This window comes from Artemia franciscana, chromosome 11 (genome assembly GCF_032884065.1).
Source record: "Artemia franciscana chromosome 11, ASM3288406v1, whole genome shotgun sequence".
Lineage (NCBI taxonomy): Eukaryota > Metazoa > Arthropoda > Branchiopoda > Anostraca > Artemiidae > Artemia > Artemia franciscana.
Window position 1 is genome coordinate 44,900,837 of NC_088873.1, and position 25,390 is coordinate 44,926,226.

The 25,390-nt window shown below is 36.4% G+C and overlaps 1 long non-coding RNA gene across 2 annotated transcripts in view; it reads left to right on the forward strand.

Annotated features, from left to right (window-relative positions):
* The window catches only part of LOC136033276 (uncharacterized), a 106,600-nt gene that overhangs the window by 42,110 nt on the left and 39,100 nt on the right, over positions 1-25,390 (forward strand). For both annotated transcript variants that reach the window (XR_010618898.1, XR_010618899.1), the window contains one exon: positions 11,281-11,514. This is a non-coding gene — a long non-coding RNA (uncharacterized LOC136033276). The remainder of the gene's footprint in view (positions 1-11,280; positions 11,515-25,390) is intronic.

The following is a 25,390-nucleotide window of genomic DNA, read 5'->3' on the forward strand; positions in this document are numbered from 1 at the left end:
TTAATTTAAAACAAGTGGAAGGTTGAAGGGGAGGGGGGGGGGGTAAAAGTAAAAACTCGTCTCCGTTTCCTTTTAAAACTGAGTTGCTTTTTTTCATTTGACATGTTTTCTCTGTAGGTTCAGAATATATTTTTCCAAACATACTCAAAAGGCGAGGCAGCAAAAAAGGTACCATAACAAAAATCTTTTGGTGTTCTTTTTTCTTCTCAGGATTGAATTATGTCTTCACAACTTTTCACATTATGTTTTCACAACTCGGGGTTTTGTTCCCAACATTCTATTCCTATAGTTTTTTTTTAAATCTCCCCCCACGCTAGATTTTTTTACATTCCAAGAGCGTTCATTTCTCAATATCAATTAAGATCAATAAGGGAGGAGTCAATGAAAAACAAGGTTTTAACAAGTCTTTACTTGTTTGTGTAGCGTCTCTATATTATCTGTATGTCTGTATATACCCTGATATAATTTTAATAACCCGTAATTACTGTTGTAGTTTTTTTTTTAAATATTGAATCCACTGATGGACTGCTGTCTTTTCTGAAGTGGTTGAAATTTTTCTCCCCAACTTAATAAGTAAGTTTCGTTAATAATCAATAGCCTAGAATCTATTTTATCTGTCTATCAAATCATATTTTCACAATTTGTTTCGAATTTTTTTTTTAGATTTAAGTTGAATGAATCATAAGAAAGTCCAAATTAATATCATAAATTTGACGCATAAAATGTAGGGTTTTGTTGACATTACTATTTTGAAAAAAGAAGAAAAGAATTTCTTTTGAAATTCGAAATTTCATATGAAACTTGTGTCAAATTACCATAAAAATCCAACGAACGTATAACATTCTCCAGGTTTACCAGGATTTGACAAAATTCATATACGACATTCTTTTAATTTGTATTACTTTCTCTTTGCCAACTCAATTTTGTATTGGATGATTTTCTGAAGGAATTCCCCGGGGAGTTTTCAGTAGGTTTGATTTCCCAGAAAATATTTCCACGGAAGAAGGGATTTCTGGAGTGATCAGAAAACCATCAGAAATTTAAGTATCTTTTAAAGTAAATTAAAAGGAAATTTTCAGGTTAATTCTATGGTTGGAGGGGCTGTTTTACACGGGAAAAACTTTCACGGAGGAGTTTCCCATGAGGGGGGGGGATTTTTCATGGAGGGGGAGCCAGATAAAAAATATTGAGGGAGCTGTTAAGTTAAACTAAAACAAACTGTGTGTTTTCCGTTTATCAAAATGCTGTATCAGTAATATCTAAGAAATGGCTCAGATTATGTTATTAACACCATTAGGACATGCAACTGTTATTAAAACTCAGAACATGAAACTCTTAAGGTTACTACTAATACTAATGCCACAACTATAGCTATAACTACTTTGCAATCTGGTTGTCCGAAGGGTAGGTCAGGAGGGTTTATTCGCCATTCTCAGGGCTACTGCTACTACAACTATAGCACAGATGCACTGCTAGGGCATACATTTTCAAAACTTGTGTTGAAACAAAAAGAGATGAAAAACTACTAAGTAGCTGCTAGTCTTCAAAATGACAATGCACATATTCCGGCAAGTACCTTTGCTATGCCGTCCTTTGCGCTCGAAAAAGAGAAGGAAAAACTAAAAAAAACAGCGAAGTGAAATGGAAGAAACAATAACAAACTCAAAGCAGTGAAAAGATCATTCAGAAATTAGATTAGGCGAACATTCTTTTGCTTGAGATCAATGCTTTCTATCTAATGATTAGATTTGGGTACTTATAATCATATAAGTCTAATGATTCGGTCACCTGTCGCTTGTTTTCCGGTTCTTGTATAGTCACAGTGATTCAATTTAAAGACTCACAGGTTGAATCAAGAAAGCCGAATTGGGAGAATAGATGGGAAGTTTATAATTTGGGCTATATATTTGCACATCAGGATGGGAGTTGGGAGTAAAGCATAGCGGGTCTGCATGCAAGATGTGTTAGCTAGAATTATCCTGAAATTTATGAAGTAGAACTGTCTTCTGACTTCACTTCTTGCCTGCGGTCGCTATAATTAATTTTTGGGGGTAGTCGCTATAACTAACAAGTACCCAGATTTGTTCTAAGACAATAAATTTACATTGTTTTAAAATTTAATAAAAAAAGAATTTCAGCTAAAAGTATGGAGTGACATTAAACCTTCAAAGGAACACCTACAAAAGGAAAACTAAATAAAAGGGGACTATCTCTTCCTCATCCCTCGGTTTTTACGCTGAAGTTTGAGTTTTGTCCTAATTCTTTGAGAACGACTCCTGAATTGTAATAAGAAACTTCTAAAAGAAATAAAAAAACTTTGGTGTAGCAAAGATGAAACAGAGAAGAGGGATAATTTCTCTCAGAATTTCTCATATATGGGATAATTTCTGTTCCTGTTAAATATAATTTTCCCCCATATTTTTGACCGAAAAAACTTTTATACTTAATATCTGATCTTTTTTAAAATTCTGCCAGTGTAAAATTCTCCTGTAAAAATTCCCTAACTGGGCTTTCCACTAATATTCGCTCTGTGAAATACTCTCACAGAAAATAAATTTCCAATGGCTCTGGGGCGTCTTGCCATTCCAAGAGATATAGATATTATATCTTTCTACTATGCTGAATCAAATGGTTCTCCCAAACTTTTTACCAAATGACTGCGGAAAAAGGGGTTTGGGCAGGGGTTTGTTTCCCTCCAATCTCTTTGGTCACTTAAAAGGGGTCCTAGAACTTCTGATTTTGCTGCAGCAAGCGATATCCCGACGTTCTGGGACCATTGGCTCATACAATCATCCATGGGGAAAATACATCCCTGATCCGTAATATTTGGCAAGCAATATAAAATTCCCCATTTTTGTAAATATGCCCCTTGAAACTTTTATAAGAGTATTCTCTGACTCCCTGAATCTAACTTTTGAACTTTTTGAATCTGAACTTTTAGGGGATCCTCTTTTCGGAAATTAATGCAAATTTTCTCTGCATCGTAGCTTATGATGGGGAATATTAAACTTTACAAATTTTAGTTTAGTTGGATTCAGTATAAAAGCCAATTCTTTTGATCGATCATTTGTTATCAAAATTCCTTTTTTTTACATCTTCGTTTTTTTTTTTGGGGGGGGGGACTCGCTTCTTACGTACTGTTCGTACCACTAACTGTTTGATTCAAAGGAAAGCCAGTTATTTCTCGGTACATTAATTCATAATTTATCGGATTCATAAAAATTGTCTCATTATCTTTGTTTATACCGAAGTTTTTATATATTTATTTTTAAATTTCATTGGCCTCCCTAAAAGATTGTTTTAACTCACTTATTTTGGAAATTGAAGTTGGTTTGTCAAGCAAAACTAATTGATTTAGTTATTCACAAATCTATCGACCACTACTCGGACCAGACATGTGTAAATGGTCTTTCCAAATATAATAATTGCTGTTAATCGCGAATTCAGTATGGATCCTCAAAGATGATACCTTTTTTCTTATCTTGGATAGTGTTAATATAGCCTACCTTTGTTAGCGTCACCCTTGTTAAAACCGGTTTACCTGTAAGTTGAACCGACTGTGACAAATTTGAGAATCAATAAATGCATGGGAAATGTTTATCCGAATATAAGTACCAAGGACTGATATTGGTAACGCTGTAGATTTGCGGCTCTTCAGAAAGAAAAACTAAAGGAGTAGCATCTTTAAATTAGGCTATCTTTTTTTGTCTTTAAATTCTCTTATGTGACAATTAACTCCCCTCTAAATAATATGGAAGAAATTATATTTTATCAAAAACTAATTTAGAATTATAAATGAAGATATTACCCTATAAATGGAGCTATTAAGAAGGAAATGTGTTTTAAGAAGTTCTATTAAGAAGGAATTCATACTTCGGTAAATGCAGAAAAATTTCAATTGACACATTTGATGACGCTTCCACTATAGTATACCCCAGCCAGAACCGTTTCTTGGGGGGGGGGGACAAGGGCAGTTGGTCTTGCCGTCCTGTCCCATAAACTGCTCATCCTGATGCAATGTTTCACTTTGATTCGGCTTTATTGCATATATTTGAGTCAGGAGGGGGCACTGTAATTGCTTTTCCAAAGCAGAACCAGCCCCCTCTTTTTGCTAATGTGCGAACCTATAGTGTAAATTATAGCCTGTATTTCTCATGAATTTTTTGATGGTTCGCTCCTGTTTCAATCCGTGTACCCGTACATATGTGGTGCTTTTTCATCCGATGTAATTCGATTCACTCCACTTGGATTTAGTCACATAGTGCGGTTCAAGTATTTGATTTTTTTAAATCTTATTAGAAAACCCTGATCAAACAGTTAGTGGTAATGAAGTGTAAGTAAGGAGCGAACCGGCTCAATAATAATCCGAAACTCTAGAAGTAAAAACCCCTAGAAGTAATAGAATCTCTATGAAAGTCACGCTATTACATTTACCGTAACATAGAACCCTACTGTATGGGTTTCAGGCTCTTATCTGAAAAAATGTGTTACATTTGGCCAGAAGAAAGATCACGGATGAGTGTTTATTTATAATTTTTTCCCTTAGGGGTGTTCGTATCGACCCAGTGATCCTAAAATATCGTGAGAGGGCCCATTTAAACAGACATTAAAAGTTCAGGAGTTAAAAGTTCTTTTTTGCTTATATTTGAGTCGGGAGGGGGGGGGGGCTTTAATTATTTTTGCTCAGGAACACCCAACCCTTAGGAACGGCTCTTTCCCCAACCAGACCCTTCCTCTTCCTAATGTGCAAATATTCTGTGTAATTTATAGCCTTGTTTCCCATACATTTTGCCATAATGTACTCGAGTTCCAACCTGTAAATCTGTGGTGCTTTTTCCTCCGGCTTTATTTGATTGACTCGTCGTGGCTTTTGTCACAGAGTGCATTTTGAGTTGTTTTCTTTATTAGATAACCCTGATTGAATGTTAGACCTGTGACCCAACTGTCAATGGGAAACTGACCGATAAGAACATATTAATTCACACAATAACAAAATCGGCAGTTTTTATATAGCCTAGAGCTACATCTGGAACACACTGAAGGGTGAGGGAGGTGCATTTTATTGGAATCAGTGTTAAAAAGTGCTTCGACTCTCACGTTTGTTTGTTTTTGTAGCATAGCTCAGGAATTAATAGGGAAAATCGAGAATCTTCCGAATATTTATTTTAATAAGGGTAGGGGAGAGGGGGGCGAAACCGTACGTTTTTGAGTTTATGACCCCTATAAGATGTTCTTCTAAAGATACAAACTTTGTTTTTATATGAACAGAAAGCTTAAATATTCATCTTTTTTAGGATTTTTTTTTCAATGACTTCTATCAAGTCGTTTCTCCGTGAGACCCAAAAACATATGACGTCTTAAAGTGTCCGAAGTCGCCCCTACCGTGGGGTGACTTCGGACACATGAGGGGCATTTTCGGACATCTATTAGTTAACGATTCAAACAGTGCGTTCAGATAATATAAAAGTAGCAGAATTAACTGGAATATCAAAAGAACTCTAAGGGTATTTCACATTATTATTTTATGGCATAGCGAGACAAGTCACTCCCAAATACAAGGCCTTTGACTGCCTGATCGCCCTGTCCCCCTTGCAGCAAAAGGAGTAGGCAACTTCATAATTATATCATCAAAATCAGTTTCAGCACAATCGGGCCATTCTGGGAAGATGAACTTTTAACTTGATTTGCGGAGGTAGTTTATTTTAGCTAATCTGCCACTCACTTCTTCAATCTCACAAACATAGTGTTGTAATCTTTGATGTTTGAAATTTGATGTTTTTGATGTTTTGATGTTCAAAAATTTGATGTTTATCAGAGTTTTTTTCGCCCTAAACCTCACAAGCACAAATTTCCAGGAGAAAATTCTTCGTCAGTCTGAAGTTCACTGACACTTCCAATGTCTCCCTGATGGCATGTTTGAATGGTGCATAAACCGAAACATCAAGGGGCTGAATGCGATGAGAGCAATGGAGAGGAAAGGTCAGAAGATGAATGCCATTATCTTTGCACAAGGAAACTACTTAAATTGAAATATGTCTTTCATGATTGTCGAACAAGAGCAAAACAGGATTCTCTTTGCTAGGTTTAAGTTCATTCTGGAAGTGCTACAATGAGCAAACGAAATTTTCCGAGGTCATCCATCCACTGCGATGGGCTAAGCCAATGCATCCTGGTGGTCCATCTTGATACATTTTCTCAGCAACCTTGACTCTTGGAAAAACAAACACTGATGGAATAGTCTGACCAGTTGCAGACACAAAGCACAGCATTGTGGTATTTTCCCCTCTTTCTGCCGACACGGTCTGTGCCACCTGTTTTGCCCCCTTTTTAGCAATCACCTTCGGAGCCTGAAAAACTGTGGGTACTCCTGTTTCGTCGCAATTCCAAATCCTACCAGGACGAAATTGTAACTTGCTATACAGTCTCTGAAGATTACGAAAGAAGGCACCAATTACAGTGGCATTGAAGCCGGCAGCACAAGCCTGGCTTGTATTTTCCGGTTTTCTAATGGACAAAGTGGCATTACACTTCATAAATACTTTAAACCAGTCAAATCCTGCTCCTTCATTCAGCTCCCAACTTGGTGGGAATTTGAGCTTCAGAGTTGTTGCCCATTGTTAGGCTAACTTTCTCGTTGCATTTGGATTTAGTCCGTGTTTCAATATTGAGCAGTTTTCGAGGTATATAGCAAGATTTCTCTCTTGTTTGGGAGTAAAAATGAACTTGCAACTCTCCCGAACACTGTCATTATCATTGTTTGCACTTGGGCTACCCTTCTCAAGATCTTGCATTCTACTCTTGTAGTGTTTCACGGCATCCACAAGGGTAGACTTCTTCAAAGAAAATTCTTCCGCGGCTGATCGGAAAGATGAATTCTCATTTAAGACTTGTTGAGAAAACATACTTCAAAAATAGTTCTTTGCCTGGGTGTCTGGATTGATGGATAATAGATTTTAATATATAGTTTGTTGTGGGATTCTCACGCTGGGGTGACCTCCTCTGTTAACTCGTATGTTGTATGTTTTTTATGACGAGATGTTGTGGTTTTTCTATAAATTTATACTGTCCCAGCCTTACGAGCTCTGCTCTCTGTTGGGGCATAATATTGTTTTTGTTTTTTGAAAGTTGAATTTAATAAGTTCCTAATCCTAGTCTATAATAAAATTGAAATATTTGGTAATTTCCTAGCCCTAGCTACTTCCAATTCCAGACCCGGAGATACTTCCATCAGCAAGGGGTGAAACCGGACACCTCGAAATGTGTCCGGAGTCGCCCCCAAAAAACTGTCCGGAGTCACCCCTTATTGACGCCATTTTGAAAATTTACCTTTTTTTTGGAAACCGCCCGACATTCCTTGATGGAAATTATGAGGAAAATACCGGAAACATACCTCTTATGATCCTTCTAACTTACGAACCTGTAGCTAAAATAGCTTGGAAAATATTTGACGAGGACTTTAGATGTCAAAATTTCCAGAGAGTATATAAAAACTTCTTTACCTCTTATCTCAGTTGTCTTTGGCATCAAATATTCAAAACTTCCGCCTAATGTGCGCTACATGAATGGCATCTAGCAGCGATTTTCCGAATGTATTAGTTAAAAGACTTTGGACGAGAGGTCCAACGGACGGTTTCGCCCCCGTGTGGTTTCGCCCCCCTCTCGCCTACTTGTGTATTATCGCCACCACACTCAAGAATTTAAGTTAGGTTAATCATAATGAAATTTACGAAAATAAGATGAAAATATAATCGTTTAGTGACAAAACTATGGAAACTACCACAAAGGATGATGGAAGGGGGCAGCCAAGGCTGCATTAGGCTACATTAAATACAACCTAACCTAACCACAATTCCAACTAAATATTTAATTACGTAATTACGTATATATAATACACACTCGAGAACTTGTATCATGAACATGAGACAATACCTGGTTATTACGGTGTTTATACCAGACAATTAGCTTCGACTTGGTGGGAAACTACACTGTAGATATATTTGCATTAAATATTTAGTTGGGTTTAAGTTAGTTTAGGTTACGTATTTAATATTATACGCTCAGGGCAGTATATATTGCAGTATACTCCGCCCTTCCATAATTATTCGTTGTAGTTTTCTTAATTTTGTTACTAAAGTAGGCATATTGTATTTTAATTTTATTTCATTAGCATTTACCAAACCTCACTTCTCGAGTGTGTATTATATAACACATAAGTACCTTTAATTAAAATATAGCTAACTTGTGGTTTCCCAACGAGCCGAAACTAAAATTGTCTGGTATATAGACCACGAAAACTACCTATTGTGTCATGTTCGCAATACAAAATCGCGAAAGAACTTAAGTGTGGTGGCTTTCAGACAAATGTGCCTTATTAAGATTTAATTTAATGTATTGTTTGGATTTTGGTTTATTCCATGAAAACGAGCCTTAAAAAGTGGCTCATGGGCCAATGGGAACTATTTTATAAGATTACTAACGCAAAAGGGCACACTGTTATTATCGTGAAAACGGAACACAAGAAGCAAGAACGTTGAACTTGTTAAACTCTTAAAAGTTTTGACTTGAGGTATTGACTAAAGTTAAACTCTAAACTTTTGACAATTTGTCCTAATTCCTTAAGAACAATTCCTGAAACACAATGGCCGTTTAATTAGAATAATAAGCTTTGTTTAAAATTTTTACAACTTTAGCGTAAAGAGAAAGGTCTTGAGCAGGAAGTTTTTTAAAATTTAATTTCTGATCTTTTACAAAAAAATACCGGGAAATCCGACTTTCTCTCCACCAAAAATTCCGGTACTTGAGTATTATATGCCACTCACTCAAGTTTACGATGTATAAAATTCAAGAACGAACCGGTTTCTTCGATAGTTTTTTCCGTCTCTTTAAAAACAGATTTGGGCTTTATACTTGCACATTGGGGGTGGGGGAGGGAAAAAGAACAGAGGGTGTGCATGCAAAATGTGTTAGGTACACAAATTTTGCATATTATGAACTAAGAATTTTTTCTGACTTCAAACAGTCCAAAAACTCCCCTCCCTTATGTGCAAATATATAGCACAAATTATATATTTTCCATATATTCCGTCACTTGTCTTTGTTTTGTCTCATGCTAAACCGAAAGAAATTAACGAAGAAACCAGTTTTTTCTCGAGTTTTAAGCTGCGTAAACTTGAGTGAGTGGTATATAATGCACAAGTACCAAAATCCCTCCCCCTACGGAAAAAAAAAGCTCAAATAAAATTCTCAAATTTGTAAAGTCTTGTTTTCTGTTGGGAGTATTTTACTGGGAGGGGGGTGGTTATTTATTGGAGGAATATTTTCCGCGGGACAATTTTCTGGGGGGGGTATTTTCAAAGGGGTGTATTTTTCGGGAGGGGGGGGGGGTATTTCCGCTGGGATTATTTTCAACGGGGTGTTTTTTCTTTTTTTTTTTTGGGGGGGGGGGGTATTTTCCACGGGGGTATTTTTATCGGGGGGAGGGGGAATATTTTCCCATGGCGGAAAGAACGCATAGAGCTAAAATTGGGATACACCTCCTAACTGATGAAAACAGCGTAAACAAATTTGATGAAATAGAAATTTGAATATGCACAGTGGCAAAAAGCCAGTCTTCGGTTGCAGCAATAGGTACAAAATTATAGAGCAACCCGCGGCCCATAGTAATATTTCTTAAGCATCTTTTTAAAAACGGTGGTACAAAATTGCCATTTGTAACTCAGTGAGAAATACCAACTATTATTACCATTGCTCTTAACTGAAAAGGTCATTTCAAAAACAAATTTGAACAAATTCTTAAATAAGCGCTTGAAACCATTTGAAAATGGAGTCGGATAAATATGAAAATACACATTTGTAATTACTGAAGCCCGATTCGTAAAAATTGCAATCCCCCCTTTTGAACAACAAAGAAACTCACTTATTGTATGGATGCTCGTTTAAGTTTCGTTTTAAGTTTCGCTGTTTCTTTTAAGTTTTAATGTTGCTCCTATCTTTCAGTTGAAAAAAAAACTTGTTTTTATTTATTTAATTACAATAATCAAACGAGTCAAACTCAAAATGAGCAGAAATTAACATGAATAGGGTCACAATTCCTATGCCTTTTCAAGGAAAGAACATAATTTGCACTTTATTGACTTTTTTTAATGTTTTCACTTTTATAACTTTAATATATACGAAATTTTTAAGATTTTAAGAAATAGAAATCTTTACGTGTATATTAAACTGATAAATCATATTCATTTGTATTTTTCTAAGCAATTAAATTAAAAAAGTTCTTTTCAACTGAAAGTACGGAGCAGCATTAAAATTTAAAACGAACAGAAATTATTATGTATATGAGGGGTGTATTATACTGATGATTTAAGTATCCTTGATGAAAGTATGAGCAAAATAATTGAACTGAGAGGTTTTGCGAGTTCAGGGTGCCAGAATAGGCTTGAAAATTATGGTAAGAAAACTAAGTCACTAAGGCTAGGAATAAGTGAAGATGAGAAGGTGAGGTTGGGTCAGAGAATTGGGAAAGAATTCAATTTTTTGTGTTAAGAGCGAGGTATTTTGGAGGAGTAAACCCCCTAATATAGGCCTACGTAATAATTTATGTTCGTTTTAAGTTTTAAAAAACATTATTTAATTTCTGATCGTTGTTTAAACAATTCCAGGAAATCTGGCTGCTAGCCCCTTTTTTTTAAATTAGCCTCCACCCTAGCCCCCTTTTTTTTAAAGTCATCTGACCAAGAATTTGGGATTCATTTGAGCACTTATGTATTGTATGGCAAACACTCAACAAATGAAGCTGGGTTAATCCTAATGAAAAATACCAACATGTAATGAAATTATAATACTTTAGAGACAAATTTGGGCTGTATACTTGTATATTAGGGGTGTGGGGGGTAAAGTATGTTGATTCCGCATGCAAAATGTGTTGCAAGAAAGACTAATTGCGAGAATAGTTTGAAATATATATAATTTGGGCTATATATTCGTACATCAGGAGGGGGGGCGGGGATAAAGTATAGCGATGCTGCGTGCAATGTTTGTTAACTATGCGTATTCTACATATTATGAAGTAAGAATTGTTTTCTTAACATGTTTCCTTCTCTCCAGTTAGTTATCTAGGAAAATGCTACCTGGGTATTCCCTATGCATTTTGCCATGATTTTCTTGTGTTTCAACGCATGTACTCGTATATCTATGGCGCTTTCATCTTGCTTTATTTAATTGACTCCAGTTGCATTTTGTCACATTGTGCAGTTTCATTATCTTATTTTTTTTTTAAATCAGAAATTCCTGATTGAATGTTGAACCTGCGACCCATCTGTCGACGAGAAGTTGACACAAAAAATACGCAAATCAACAAATTCAGCAAAGTTTTTGTTTTGCCTAGAACTACATCGGGACCCATTGAGGGGTATGGGAGGTGTATCCGGAACGCTGAAATGGACATCGACTGACACGTTTTTTTCTTCAAAGCTGAGCTCACGGATTCATCGGGAAAATCGAGAATGTCCTGAAAATGTAAGTTTATTAACTTAAAATTTAATATATTATTTGTATTTTTGTTCATCCGCTGATAGAGGGCCTTTATGACCTATGCTATTAGTATCATAGGCAGCGCAATAGTGCTAGAGCAATACGGGCGCAATGTATTATTTGTTTATTTATTTGTTTTTTGTCTTTTGCTTTTTTTTTAGACCAGGGTAGTATTATAAGTAGTATAAGTAGTTATGACAGAAACTTTGAAACGGCCAATTCGAAATTGAAAGTCCTTTTTGATAATCAAAAGTGATTGGAGGAAAGCCAGTCCCCCTTCCCACGGTCATCATTTCCGTAGACACATCCAATCAAAATTTAAAATAACGTTTTTTCGGCTTTGTTAAAAGGTCCAAAAATTATGTCTTTTTGCATGACAGCCCCCCCCCCCTCCTACAATGCTCAGGACAAGAGTTTTGAGCTATTCCCCAGGGGCATTTAAGCTTGTAGAAATGTTAGTCAAATAAACTTTGGAGGGGGCTCGTCGGATTGGAAATCAGAAATTCTAGTGCCTTTTTTATGATTCAGTGATCGGAGGCCAGTTACCCCCCCCTCTTCCATGCCCAAAGAAGAAACCCCCTCTTCCCTCCTCTTTCCATGCCCCCCTCTTCGGATTCATTTTCCCCAAATGAATCCGATGAATCTGCTAAAAAAATATCCAAAGATCACGTTGCAAAGCCTCTGGGGCTGACAAAACTCCTCAGAGTCTGGGGCTGACAAAACTCCTCAGAGTCTGGGAGCAAGGGTTGTAAGTAATGCCCCAGGGGCATATGAGGTTTTTATGGAAGGGATGGTCCTTTGAAGGTAAGAGGAGGCTCATTGGAATGAAAGTGTATAGTTCTAGTTCCCTTTTAAGAGTCAAAAGTGTTGGAGGGTAACTAGTCCCGTGTCCCTGAGATACTCAATTCCCAAAACATATCTGATCGAAAGTGTAAGATAACCATTATGTTCATAATAATCCAACGAACATATAACACTGTCTAGAATGACCCCCATAGATTATTGGGCAAGGATTGTAAGTCATGTCTTGGGCCTTATTATGGTTTTTACAGATCATGTTATCGCATTAACTTTGGATCGGGTGAGGCTCATTTGATTGGAAGTCGAAGGTTGTAATGCGTCCTTTTTAAGAGTCAAAAGTGAATGGAGGGGACCAGCAATCACTTTAGCCTATCATTCCCAAAGTACATGTGATCAAAATTTTAAGACAGCCATTTTGCTCAGCGTTGTTTAAAGGTCCAGTAGTTATGTCTTTAGGGATTTCAACCTCCCCACAGCCCCCAAGACAAGAGTAGTTGTCGATTCCCATTTGGAAAATTGCCCGGGAGAATTTTCAGCTGGTTCGATTTCCCAGAAAATATTTCCACAGAAGGAGGGATTTCTGGAGAGATCACAAAACCATCAGAAATTTACGTCTCTTTCAAATTAAAGTAAGTTAAATGGAAATTTTCAGGATAATTTTATGGTTAGAGAGATTGTATCTTACGCTCGAGAAATTTATCACGGGGGAGTTTCACGTGAGGGGAGGGCGTTTTTTATGGAGGGAGAACAAGATAAAAAATATTAAGGGAGGTGTGAAGCTAAAACAAAACAAACTGTGTGCTTGCCGTTTATCAAAAGGGTGCATCAGTGATATCTAAGAAAATGCTCAGGTTATTTTATTGAACTATTAGGACATGCAACTTTTATTAAAACTCAAGAAATGAAACTCTTTAGGTTACTACTAATGCTAATGCGTAAGCTATAGGGGAGAGGGGGGCGAAACCACACGGGGGCGAAACCGTCCGTTGGACCTCTCGTCCAAAGTCTTTTAACTAATACATTCGGAAAATCGCTGCTAGATGCCATTCATGTAGCGCACATTAGGCGGAAGTTTTGAATATTTGATGCCAAAGACAACTGAGATAAGAGGTAAAGAATTTTTTATATACTCTCTGGAAATTTAGACATCTGAAGTCCTCGTCAAATATTTTCCAAGCTATTTTAGCTACAGGTTCGTAAGTTAGAAGGATCATAAGAGGTATGTTTCCGGTATTTTCCTCATAATTTCCATCAAGGAATGTCGGGCGGTTTCCAAAAAAAAGGTAAATTTTCATATACAAAAATATACAAAATATTATATATATATACAAAAATATTTTTTTCCGAGAATTGAAAATCTCTTGAATACCACTTTTCAGGGAAGTATTTAGCTTGATTTATGATTAATGTTTGCCAAAATTCTACACAATTTTTTTTTTACTAAATAACGATAGTATTGAGTTAAGAGCTGTTAGTGAAAAGGTTAAAAAAGATGACTTGTTTATTAAAGTATTTTTAACTAGTATGGAACTAGTTTTATTTTTTCAGCCAACAGGGTGTTATGAAGGGGAGTGCCTGTACTCATTGTTACCTTATGTTTGAAAAATTACCTTTTCCCATGGGCAAATATATTTTTGTCTCTATTTATCCAATGTTAAGGCAAAAACATCTTTAAGAATGACAAACGCATTTTCAAAACAAACCTACAGAAAATTTAAGAATTAGCCTACAGAATAAACAATTTTAGAATCCAGAAAACTAGAAGTTTGACTTAATTATTCCAGCCCAATGTAATCTTTTGCAATATTTAAAGCATATTCAATTCAATTTATTAATATAGTACGTATAACAAATAAAATACGCTGGGTCACCACGGAGAGGCAGAGCTTGTGATTATGGTGACTTTATCAACATAAGTAAAACTAGTTGAAGATCCAGGTATCTGGACTTTAGAAGTCCACGGCCAACCACACAAAGCAGAATGACAAAAAATATATCACAATAACAAAACAATCAAATAAACGTTCACGAAGAATGACATCATGAGCTGTCAGAGACGATGAATTAAAAAAAATGTCTGAAAAAAATCCAGAAAGAAAAAGAAACAATATATTAATGTTGAAAAGTTTCTATGAAAAAATTTTGATGTTCCTGTCGGATTATATTAAATGATTGACTTTCATCATATACACCGTGAAATTTTCTCCATGCGCTTGTTACCATGTTCCTTGGTGAAAGTCTCGATCGCTCCGTCATAAATCTAGAAGAAATACGCTGGTCTTTATGCCGAGTCTCATAACGATGAAGTTCGCCCTTACTCCCAACCCAAGCATATCCATGGACTGAAAATAAGCTGGGAGTATTTGACGGTCGTACTTAATTTTAAAAAGTACTGAAGAAAGATTACATAGACAAGAAATAGGAAGGATATGCATTAACAAACAAACAAAGAGTTTCTGTCGTTGTCTTACGAGGGTATGACGAAGGTGATGGTAGATACTTATGTAAAATCCTTAGAGCTGGGTTTTGCACAACTTGTAACGGTTTAGGATGGGTTTCAAATGTTGCCAGATAAACAATAGGACAATATGATAAATGGGAATGAACTAAAGAAAAACGTTACAATCTTAATATTTCATAAGGGAAAAAAATTTGTAACCTAGACATGACTCCAACTCCTTCTGCTGCTTTAATTCGAAGACGACCAAGATTATAATCAATCTCCATACCAAGGTACCGGATCGAACTTACTCTTTGAAAGCTTATATTTAGGCTTTCATCACTCACCTTATCAAATTCAATATTCTCTTTATAAATGTGGCTGTAAATCGTAAATTTTGTTTTAGCTACGTTTAGTGACAATCAATGAGCATATAACCATTGAATCAATGCTTTTAAAACTCTCTTAATCTTTTTTTTCAAATCTTCTGTGGACTCGCCAGCAACAGTTGAACCTGTATCATCAGCAAACAAAATATTGAGACCCCCCCCCGTCAGAAGAGTTGCAAAAATCATTAAAATAAACCAGGAATTGCAAGGGACCAAGTATGGACCCCTATGGAATGCTAACCTTTTCTGACTTATGACGAGGCATAGACAAGGAAACATTAATTTGCGTTACCTGATACCAACCATGTAAATATGATTACACAAAATTCAGGACTGGGCCTCTAATACCACGATTATTTAACTTGTACAGCAATATTTCATGAAAAATTGTATCGCAAGATTTTTCTAAATCAAAGAGCAGCTTCGCAGGAATAAGCCCTTTATCTAAACATTCATGAATATACTGCAGCATGGCAAGAACTGCTTGCTGGGTAGAATGTTCCTTCCGAAAATCAAACGGAAATTTACTGAAACATTTCTGCGATTCAAGAACTTGTACATTCTATTGTAAAAACACCTTTCAGTTACCATAGAAAAGCCAGATAATATGGATATTGGCCTGTAATTAATAGAACTTGCAGAATCCTCCCTTTATGCAATGGAATTATCTTAGCATTTTTAAAAGACTTTTTAAAAATGGTCCATATTTCTCTTGGTTCTGGTGGTAATGGTCTTTGGTCTTTGGCTGGTTGGTCTGGTTGGCTGGTTGGTTGGTTGGTCTTTGGTGGTAATGCTGTTTATGGGTTATAGCATTCAATGTCTAACCATTTTTCGGCGAACAGGAACGTTCTTGTTCAAAATGCAAGGCTTTTAAAGTGAACCATAATTATACTAATTCTCGGCATAGCAGACTTGACAATATTAGTCGAAAATCCATCAAGTCCTTAAACCATCTACCACCAACGCCTTACACTTCAGATTCGGGCCATCCTCATTCGCCTTATGGTTAACAAGGCGTCTAAAACATTGCTGATGGGGATGGCAAGTGCAAACCTTTTCTCCTGCGTCTATCGTGACATTTTGGTCCACTGTCAAAAAATAGTTGCTTCCATAATCCTCTCCAAGTTGTGACTGAAGGAGTCGGTTTGCCTCGATGGTAGCCATCCTTCTCCCGTGGTACTCAACCACTGCTTGGTTTTCGTAGAAGGGCAGTTTGGCATAAACGCCTTGTCCAGCTCCTTTGTCGAGGCTCTGGACTGCGGTCACTCCCGGCCAGGACTGATTTAGGACACTTGTGGTCAGATATTCGTCTACCAAGGGCTCAGAAGGAAAAAGTTTTGGGATCCTCAATCTGCTGTAAGTCTGCTGGACCAGCTCCAGAGACGGCACGGTGTCTTGGTATCCTAGCCGACGAATTGCCATCTGTAAGGCTTCTTCCGTGAGGGCCTCAGTGAGATCTGTTCCTATTCCACGCTTCTCCGAGATTTTTCTAAGGATCTTCTCAGCTCGAACCTGTTTGAGCTGCTTCCTGTAGAGATCCTTGACAGACTTCAATATGGGTGTGCTTTTTAGCTCCGGATTGATTATTCTTATTAATTTCAGGGAAGCCGTCTTCAACTCGGCCCTTCCATCTATTGGCTTTTCCTTCAGAACACGGTTGAGAGCCTGGAAAGAAAGAAAAGGGTCAATTAATACTTAGTTTAGTTGAAAGCCTGAAAAGAAAAGAATTACTTAAAAGCTTATTAAAGGATTATTAAAAGGGATTACTTAAGGATTATATAAAAGTTGAAAGTCTGGAAAGAAAGAAAAGGCTCAATTAATACTTAGTTTAGTTGAAAGCCTAAAAAGAAAAGAAAAGGATCACTTAAAAGCTTATTAAAGGATTATTAAAAAGGATTACTTAAGGATTATATAAAATGCTGAAGACTGTTTAAGAAATCTATATCACATAATTTAATGGTAAACTTACTGCCTTGGTCGCCCTTTTTCTGGTTGCCTCATCCATGCATGAAGCAACGTCTTCGTCGTCCGTGTCCCCAATTGTTTCCGAAGCAGAACATTTTTCAGCTCCTTGTGTACACTTTTCCATGATGGTTCTGCTTGCAGCAATCCGGCGAAACTCATAAGCTTCGTACCGATCCTTTGATGTAGTTTCTAAAAAAAAGGTTAAGAAAATCCTACATGAGGAATTAGACAATTAGATTTAATATACACTTAGATTTAATATATTTACAATACAGAGGTATAGACTCTAGCAAACGACATGCCTGAAAACCTGTTAATTGGAAAATTATTGACATTTTTCATAGGTCCCCCCAAATTTCACGAAAATCGTGTCGAAAGAGCGTGAAAATCTGTTTGTTTACAAATATATTGACATTTTGGAGTCAATTTTTTGTCGAAAAAGCGTAAAAACCAGTTGATTGGGAAATTTATTGAAATTTTGGATAGGTCCTCCCAAATCTCACATGAGGAAATAGACATTTATATTTAATAGACACTTAGACTTTATGTTTTTACAATATAGAGGTATAAATTGTAACAATAGACAAGCATAATTATGTTGAATGAGCAAAATTTAGCCAAGTGACAAGGAAATAGACACTTAGATTTCAAGTTTTTAAGAACTAGTGGTAGACATTCTAACGAAAGACAGCCTTAATTCTGTAGAATGAACAAAACTTACCAGAATGGCACAGGTAGTCAAACATCATATCTCTCTCCTCCTTTGACAGGTGGGTCGCATTCCTGTTAATAGTCGCGATTAGGTGGCGTATCGTGGTTTGAGTCGGAACGCGAACAGCCGGCCTCATGCCGTCTGGGAAAATTTTCTCTAGGAACCTCCGTAATGTTCCGCTTGTGTTTAGTATCTTGAGTCCCGACATGGATAAAAGGAAGTTTTCTGGTTCTGGCTTGTCTGGCTTTATCAAAGCAGGTCGAACGAACGATAGGTAATTCCAAAAAATAACTTCTTCGCGGACACTGAGTGCAACCCCAGCGGACTTCATGCTAGCGGTCTTATGTTTTTCAACGAGTATGACGAACATATTCTCCTCCACAAACCGCCTGTTCAGAAACTCCTTCACCGTCATATTCTCCGGAACTCCTGGCCGGTGTCCAAACATAAAGGAAACCAAAAAGCTGAGGTACGCAGTGAGGTTTATGTGGTCCTCTTCTACTAGCCGATTTCTTGATAGACGCTTGATCACAGGAGCCATAAACTTCTCCACGCCAGCTCTCAGGTTCTTGTAGTCCTCCGTATTGAAAGAGTTCGGATCGAAAGTCCGCTGGAGTTCCCTGTGCCTCATCTCCGCCGTCGCCAGTGATTTTTGCTTCTTATCCAGGAAGCTTAACGCCGACATAACAGAGTTGACGTGGGCTTTTAGCTCTGGCGGTGCTTCACTACCACGGGATGTGATAAATTTTACAAACCTGTAGTAACCCTGAGCGTATTTGTTTCTGCTACTCCCTTGCATCCCACAGTCCGCAAGCTTTGAAAAGAACAGCTCCATTTCGGCAGAGTGGAAATTCTTCCAATTATAGTTCCAATTATACTTTATGCCCTCTAATAGAAAGGATACGATCTTTTGGGCACGCCCAAAATGATTTCTATACTTTTTGGTACTCCCATCGCCACATTGCGCCGACCATTTCTCAAATTTGCTCATCAACTCGATTCAGTAGGCCATCTTCTTCGCCTCCTCTGTTGTTTTGACATTTCGGGTGTAGATGTCATACAGACCGTGCTTTTGCATCTTTTTCCTGACATCAGCTGTGTAACTCCATTCCTTCTTGTAGTATTGACTTCGCAGCTCTGATTTTTCTTCCTCCGACTCCGAAGATTTTTGCTCTGGGCTCTGTGGAGCGTAGAGGCTTCCCTCCTCGTCGGTATCCACCACATCATCAGGTTTTGACTCTTCCGAGACTTCTCCGGTGGAATTGAGAGGACACCCTTGATGGCTTATCGGAGAAAAGATCTGTTTCCAAGACAGGTGACGATTGCTGTGGTAGCGCCGATGTTGATGGCCCTGCCAGGTGTGCTATGTGCGTGTGTGTGCATGTGCCTTCAGGAGTGGCTGGTCCGGGGGCAGGTAGAGTCACTGGCCTGGTGTCATCGAATGAAAGTGCGCGGTCCGGTAGATTTAATGGGTCAAAGTATATTCCGGTCAAGGCCGACAAAGCCTTGCAGAAACCGTGCAATATTTTTGTTTCTTCCACCAAGCTGCTCACTTGCGACGCCATAAAATATAACTTGTTCTGCGACCTCTCTACAAGCTCATCCTTGGCCAATTCGTGCATTTCCTTCGCTTCTTTGACTGACCAAAGTTCTCCATTGGGATTCTTGCTACAGGTTCCTTTCTTCGCCAAAAAGTGCTTGTCCAATTTGTAGAAAGACCTGTGGCAAAATTGGCAAATAGTGAAAAAATTCCTTTGCTTCTTCCCTATTACATCCTTCGAAACAGCAAGGGTCATGGAAGGATTCCTAGAGTCATTTTCAGGTGCGATCAAAGAGGCCAGGTGTGTTTCAGGGGCAGTCAAGGTTAGTCCAGGGTTAGGCATGGTCAGTCTAGGGGCAGTCAAGGTCGCTTCAGGGACAGTCAAGGTCAGTTTAGCGGCAGTCAAGGTTGGTTCAGGGGCAGTCAAGTTATGTTCAGGGGCATTCAAGGTTGGTTCAGGTGCATTCAGGTTCGGTCCAGGGGCAGGCATGGTCGTTATCGAGGATTTTTCACGAATAATGGCTTCAATTTCTCTGGTCATCTAAAAAAGGAACCTAGTGTCAGTTTCCTTTTTATGCTTAGGAATTCAAAATAGTGTCTTTAAATTCAAAAATTATATCCAGGGAAGCAGGCAAAAATGCATATTTCCTAATAACAACTTTTGTGAAGTCAACTTTTTGTCGAAAAAGCGTTAAAACCTGTTAATTTAGAAAATTTTCTTAGGAATTATGGCCCATCCCCCCACCCATGGTAAAATTTCCCCTTAAAACTTTATCCCCCAAAAAGTCTTGTCTTGTATGATGTCATAAATAGCTTAAAAAACATTATATAAGCAAAAGTCAATGCATAGTATAAAATCTCCCCTTGAAAGTGTGAAAACCTGTTCATTTCTAAATATTTGGACATTTTGGAGAGGTCCCCCCTCAATTTTCACGAAAACTTGCTTAGGAATTTCCCCTTAAAATTTTATCTTAAAAATTTATTTTTATGCAAAAATGTGGGCCTATTTCGGGAATTTTTTTTAAGAATTACGGCCCATCCCCCCCCCCCCGCCCAGTGTAAAATTTCCCCTTAAACTTTTATCTATTTAAATTTTGTATCCATGAAAATCTTGCTTAGGAATTATGCCCAATTTCCACCTCTTCCAGTGTAAAATTTTCCCTTAAAATTGTATCCATGGCAAAACTTATATTCAGGGAAGCATGCAAAAATGCATTTTTCCAAATAACAACTCTTGTGGAGTCAACTTTTTTCAAGAATTATGGCCCGTCCCTCCCACCCAGTTTATAATTTCCCCTTAAAATTTTATGTTAATATTTTCAACTTGAGCCTATTTTCAATCTCAGGCCTGTAAAAACAGTTTTGTAATTTATATATATATATATATATATATATATATATATATATATATATATATATATATATATATATATATATATATATATATATATATATATATATATATATATTTATGTATATTTTTTTATATTCATATATATATATATATATATATATATATATATATATATATATATATATATATATATATATATATATATATATATATATATATATATATATAAATAATGACGAAGACCACACTGCCTTTCCATAATACAACAACAAAAGAGAGAATAATGAGGACTTTTTTCCAAGACAGTGAACCAACAAAACCTATTTGAATATTTCGGCCCTATATCTAAGGGCCGTCTTCAGCAAAGAAAAAATAAAAAACAATAAAACACTTGCAATAAAAGTTCTCAGTTAAAAATCCATTTGTTTTTATTTTAAAATAGCCTTGGCATCATTACTTCTTAACGAAAAGTTCAGCCAAGACTGTCTGATAAAAGCTAACATTTTACAAGATAAAAAGGTTCATTCATTTCACTAACTGTATTTATTAAAAATTGGAATGATTTCTTATTGCGATATTTGCCTTCTCTGCAGCTAATCTGATAGTTCTTTTGATATTGGGCATGTTTTTGTTCGTTCCTATTTTTGTTTTATTTTGAATTAAATTATTTTCTATAATTAATTTTGTATACATAGGGTTGAGTGTGTATTCACCCAAGTCTCTATTCAGGGATGTGTTATTATTTAAGTTTCGTTTGATTTCGATTGCCTCACGGACAGTTTGTTTGATTCCTAGGTCATAGCTAATTAGAATTGTTTCGTCAAATAGAACATAATGGTTTGGATTTTCAAAAATATGATTACTTAAAGCTGAATCGAAAGATATGGAGCTATTTTTAGATTTTAATGCTTTTTCAATACTTTCTTTGTGTTGCTGCAATCTTGTTCCTAAATTTTGGTGGGTTCGACCAATGTAATAATTTCCACAACTACATGGTATTTGATACACCCCTCTTAGACGAGTAATGGGGGTTTTATCCTTACCAGAATTGACAAGATTCATTATACTTAAATTGCTTGTGAATACAACACGTAAGTTGTTCTTTAAACAAAATTTTTTCAGTTTTTAAGCAATTCCCGGAATATAAGGTAGGTAAATCGTGCTTGTGGGTTTATTCGAATCATTTACTGGTGTGGGATTTAAGGCTTCAGAAGAATGCATCTTTAATCTTTGAGCAATAACAGTATTTATGAGAGAAATTGGGTACCCGTTGCCAAAAAGTATGTTTGTAATAAAATTTAATTCTTTTTTAACATACAGCTCTGAACATATATTAAGTACTCTATCCACAAGAGATATTACCACACCTCTTTTAACCTGTGGAGGGTGGTTAGATTTGAAGTGAAGGTATCTATTATTATGCGTAGGTTTTCTGTAAACTGTAAAATCAATTTTACTCACACTGCGTATTATCAATACATCTAAAAAAGGTATTTTTCCATCTCTTTCGGTCTCTAGAGTGAATTGCAGGTTTCTCTCGTAAGTATTTAAATGTTCTAGAAAATCTTTAAGTTCACTTCCGCCATAATTCCAAACTGAAATTACTTCGTCCATGAAACGTCCCCAAAACACATGATTAAGAAAATACGAATCTAGGGCCCAATTTTCAAGATTCTCGAAGAAAATATTTGCGAGTAGGCCTGATAGAGGTGCTCCCATAGGAAGGCCTCTTACCTGTTTGTAATATGAATCTTGAAACTGGAAGTGCATGGAATATTTGTTACATAATTTAACCAAATGCATGAGAACATCAATGTTTATACCTATTGCTGACTCTTCAATTAGTTGGTAATTGTTTTCCAGTTTATTTTGTAATAGTTGTTCAGATTTTGAAACATCAATACTAGTGTACATAGAAACTATGTCAAAGCTGCTTAATATGGAATTTTCAGAAATGTCTTTGTTTCAATTTTTCTACAAGATCAACTGAATTTTTTATATAAGATTTTTGGGAGTGAAGCAATGGTTTAAATGCAGTGCATAACCATTTTCCAATGTTTGAGGCAGGTGATTTTGTACTAGCTACAATGGGTCTTAGAGGAATGCCTTGTTTGTGCAATTTTGGTAATCCATGAAACTTTGAGCAAAAAACACCACCGGGGAGGAATTTATTGTTCAACTGTGGAGTGATTCTGCCATTTTCTTTCAAAGTTTTTAATTCTTTTATTACTTTTTGAGCAAATTGATCAGTCTGGTCATGGGTTGATTTAACATAAGTGGTTGTATCATTTAAATGTGACTGAATTTTACCATCATAATCAGTTTTATTCATAATTACTATGGAGTTGCTTTTATCGGCTTTAGTGATTATTATTGAGGAATCCTTACGGAGTTTGTTCAAAACTTTTGTGTCATATGATTTTTCCATTGCGTTATTGGGAGAATTAGGAAGTTTTTTAGGAAGGTGTTGTAAAGAGTGTTAATTAAAAAAAATCTAACTGTATCCGGGTTTGAAACAAGAGCACTATATTTGTGGAGAGAGGATTCTAAAGATGCTACCAAGTCTGCAACTGGAACTTGTTTCGGTTAAAACGAAAATTTTGACCCTTGTTCTAGGACTTTCTTCAACATAGCTAAGCTTTTTAGATGAAATATTTACAATCGCCTGTCCAGGACTTATCTTAGGATTGTAGACTGGGTTGACCACTTGAGACTCATATTTCAACCTTGTAAACTTATTAGTGAGTCTCTCTTGTGACACACGGAAATCCTGGTGGAATAAATTCCTTTCCATCCTAACAATCTGCAAAAAATCATCAGTGGACAAGCTCTGTGACAGAACATTTTTGAGTGATTTTCGTTCTGAGGAAATTATATGTCTTCTGTATTTTTTGTCCTTAATAATCTGATTCAAAGTTTTTAGCTGTAGTTTATGTGTGAACTGTGACTCTCGTAAAGTATTTAAGTGAAATTTATGCATTAAGGATTTAGGAATAATTTTATTCCTTCTGCAGGATTCCAGAAACGTTTGTTGATTAATAATGTTAGCGTGTTTTTTCCATAAGCTAATAAAATGAAAAATATCTTTGGTCAAATGCTCCCCATAAGCGTGACGTAAATAATGACGAAAACCACACTGCCTTTCCATAATACAACAACAAAAGAGAGAATAATGAGGACTTTTTTCCCAAGACAGTGAACCAACAAAACCTATTTGAATATTTCGGCCCTATATCTAAGGGCCGTCATCAGAAAATAAAAAATAAAAAACAATAAAACACTTACAATAAAAGTTCTCAGTTAAAAATCCATTTGTTTTTATTTTAAAATAGCCTTGGCATCATTACTTCTTAACGAAAAGTTCAGCCAAGACTGTCTGATAAAAGCTAACATTTTACAAGATAAAAAGCTTCATTCATTTCACTAACTGTATTTATTAAAAATTGGAATGATTTCTTATTGCGATATTGGCCTTGGCTAATCAAGGGCTAATCAGGAGAACACACTTGCCTATGAGGTTTCAGCACTTTAAATTCTCAAATTCTCTATTTTTTTTTTATTAAAGCACACAAGTATATCTACTAACTAATTTCGATTACATTCGATTGTACCAGTTGTACTACTAGTCTCGTATATATAATATGACAACTAAACTATCTCAATTACATCAATCAAGTAAAAAACAGACAAAACTCAAGAAAACAAAAATTTCTCAGATATTAATGATACCGATCAAACAACGTGTATCTGCGTCTAATCCATATCCTCCATGTTTGGCGACGGCCTAGTCATTCTCCCCAAAACATCAGTAAGATTAAGGGCTTTACCATGAGATGAAAAAGAACGCTAGAAGAAATAAGTCATAGCACGAAGTGTGCCTGAGTCAGTCTGAGCATATTTTGCAATCGCTTTAATCCCTACTAAAGACGATTTCGTAGCACCTCTTGATGTATCCATAGTTGCATTGATATATGCTTGAATAATTGGTGACAAAGTAGCAGCTGACTTTTTAGCATCTTCAAGCTGTATCAATTCGGCGGGCGATAATCTGGGACATCTATAAGCAACATGATTGATGTGCTACTTCCTTGGATTTTGTTTTATCAACAAGTCCATCGCTTCAATTTTAATGATATCTGATTTACAAAGATCAAACAGTTCCTGATACCAATATTTGTTCTTCCTTTGTCTTAGGACAGCACATGAAGAACAAACTACAGCTGTGCCTGCAGGTGTTGAGTCAGCCCTAATCTCTATAACACGGGGAACTTCAGAAATGGTGCTAGCTTTGCTTGTCTGTATTACCTCATACGCGTGTTTGACTGAAACGAAATGTTCAAGTTTGTGAAACAAGTATGCTGGTGGAAAGAAATCAATTACATCACCGGCTAAACAAGCTTTTAGTATATTTGTATTTACCTGTTTATACTCGTCCATTAGCTCAGTAATGTAATGATGGCCTCTTGTACGAAAAACCAATTCAGCCGCCATTGGTATAAGCTTAGCAACTTGGGAATATTTTGCTATAACAACTGCGACAAGATCCGGATGTATCCCATTGTTATCATCCTTTTTGTTGGCGATCCTTTTTTTGGACTCTTTTATATCATCTTTCTTAGGCATTTCTGTTTGTTCAGCCCTTCTAACTTCATTAAGTTCA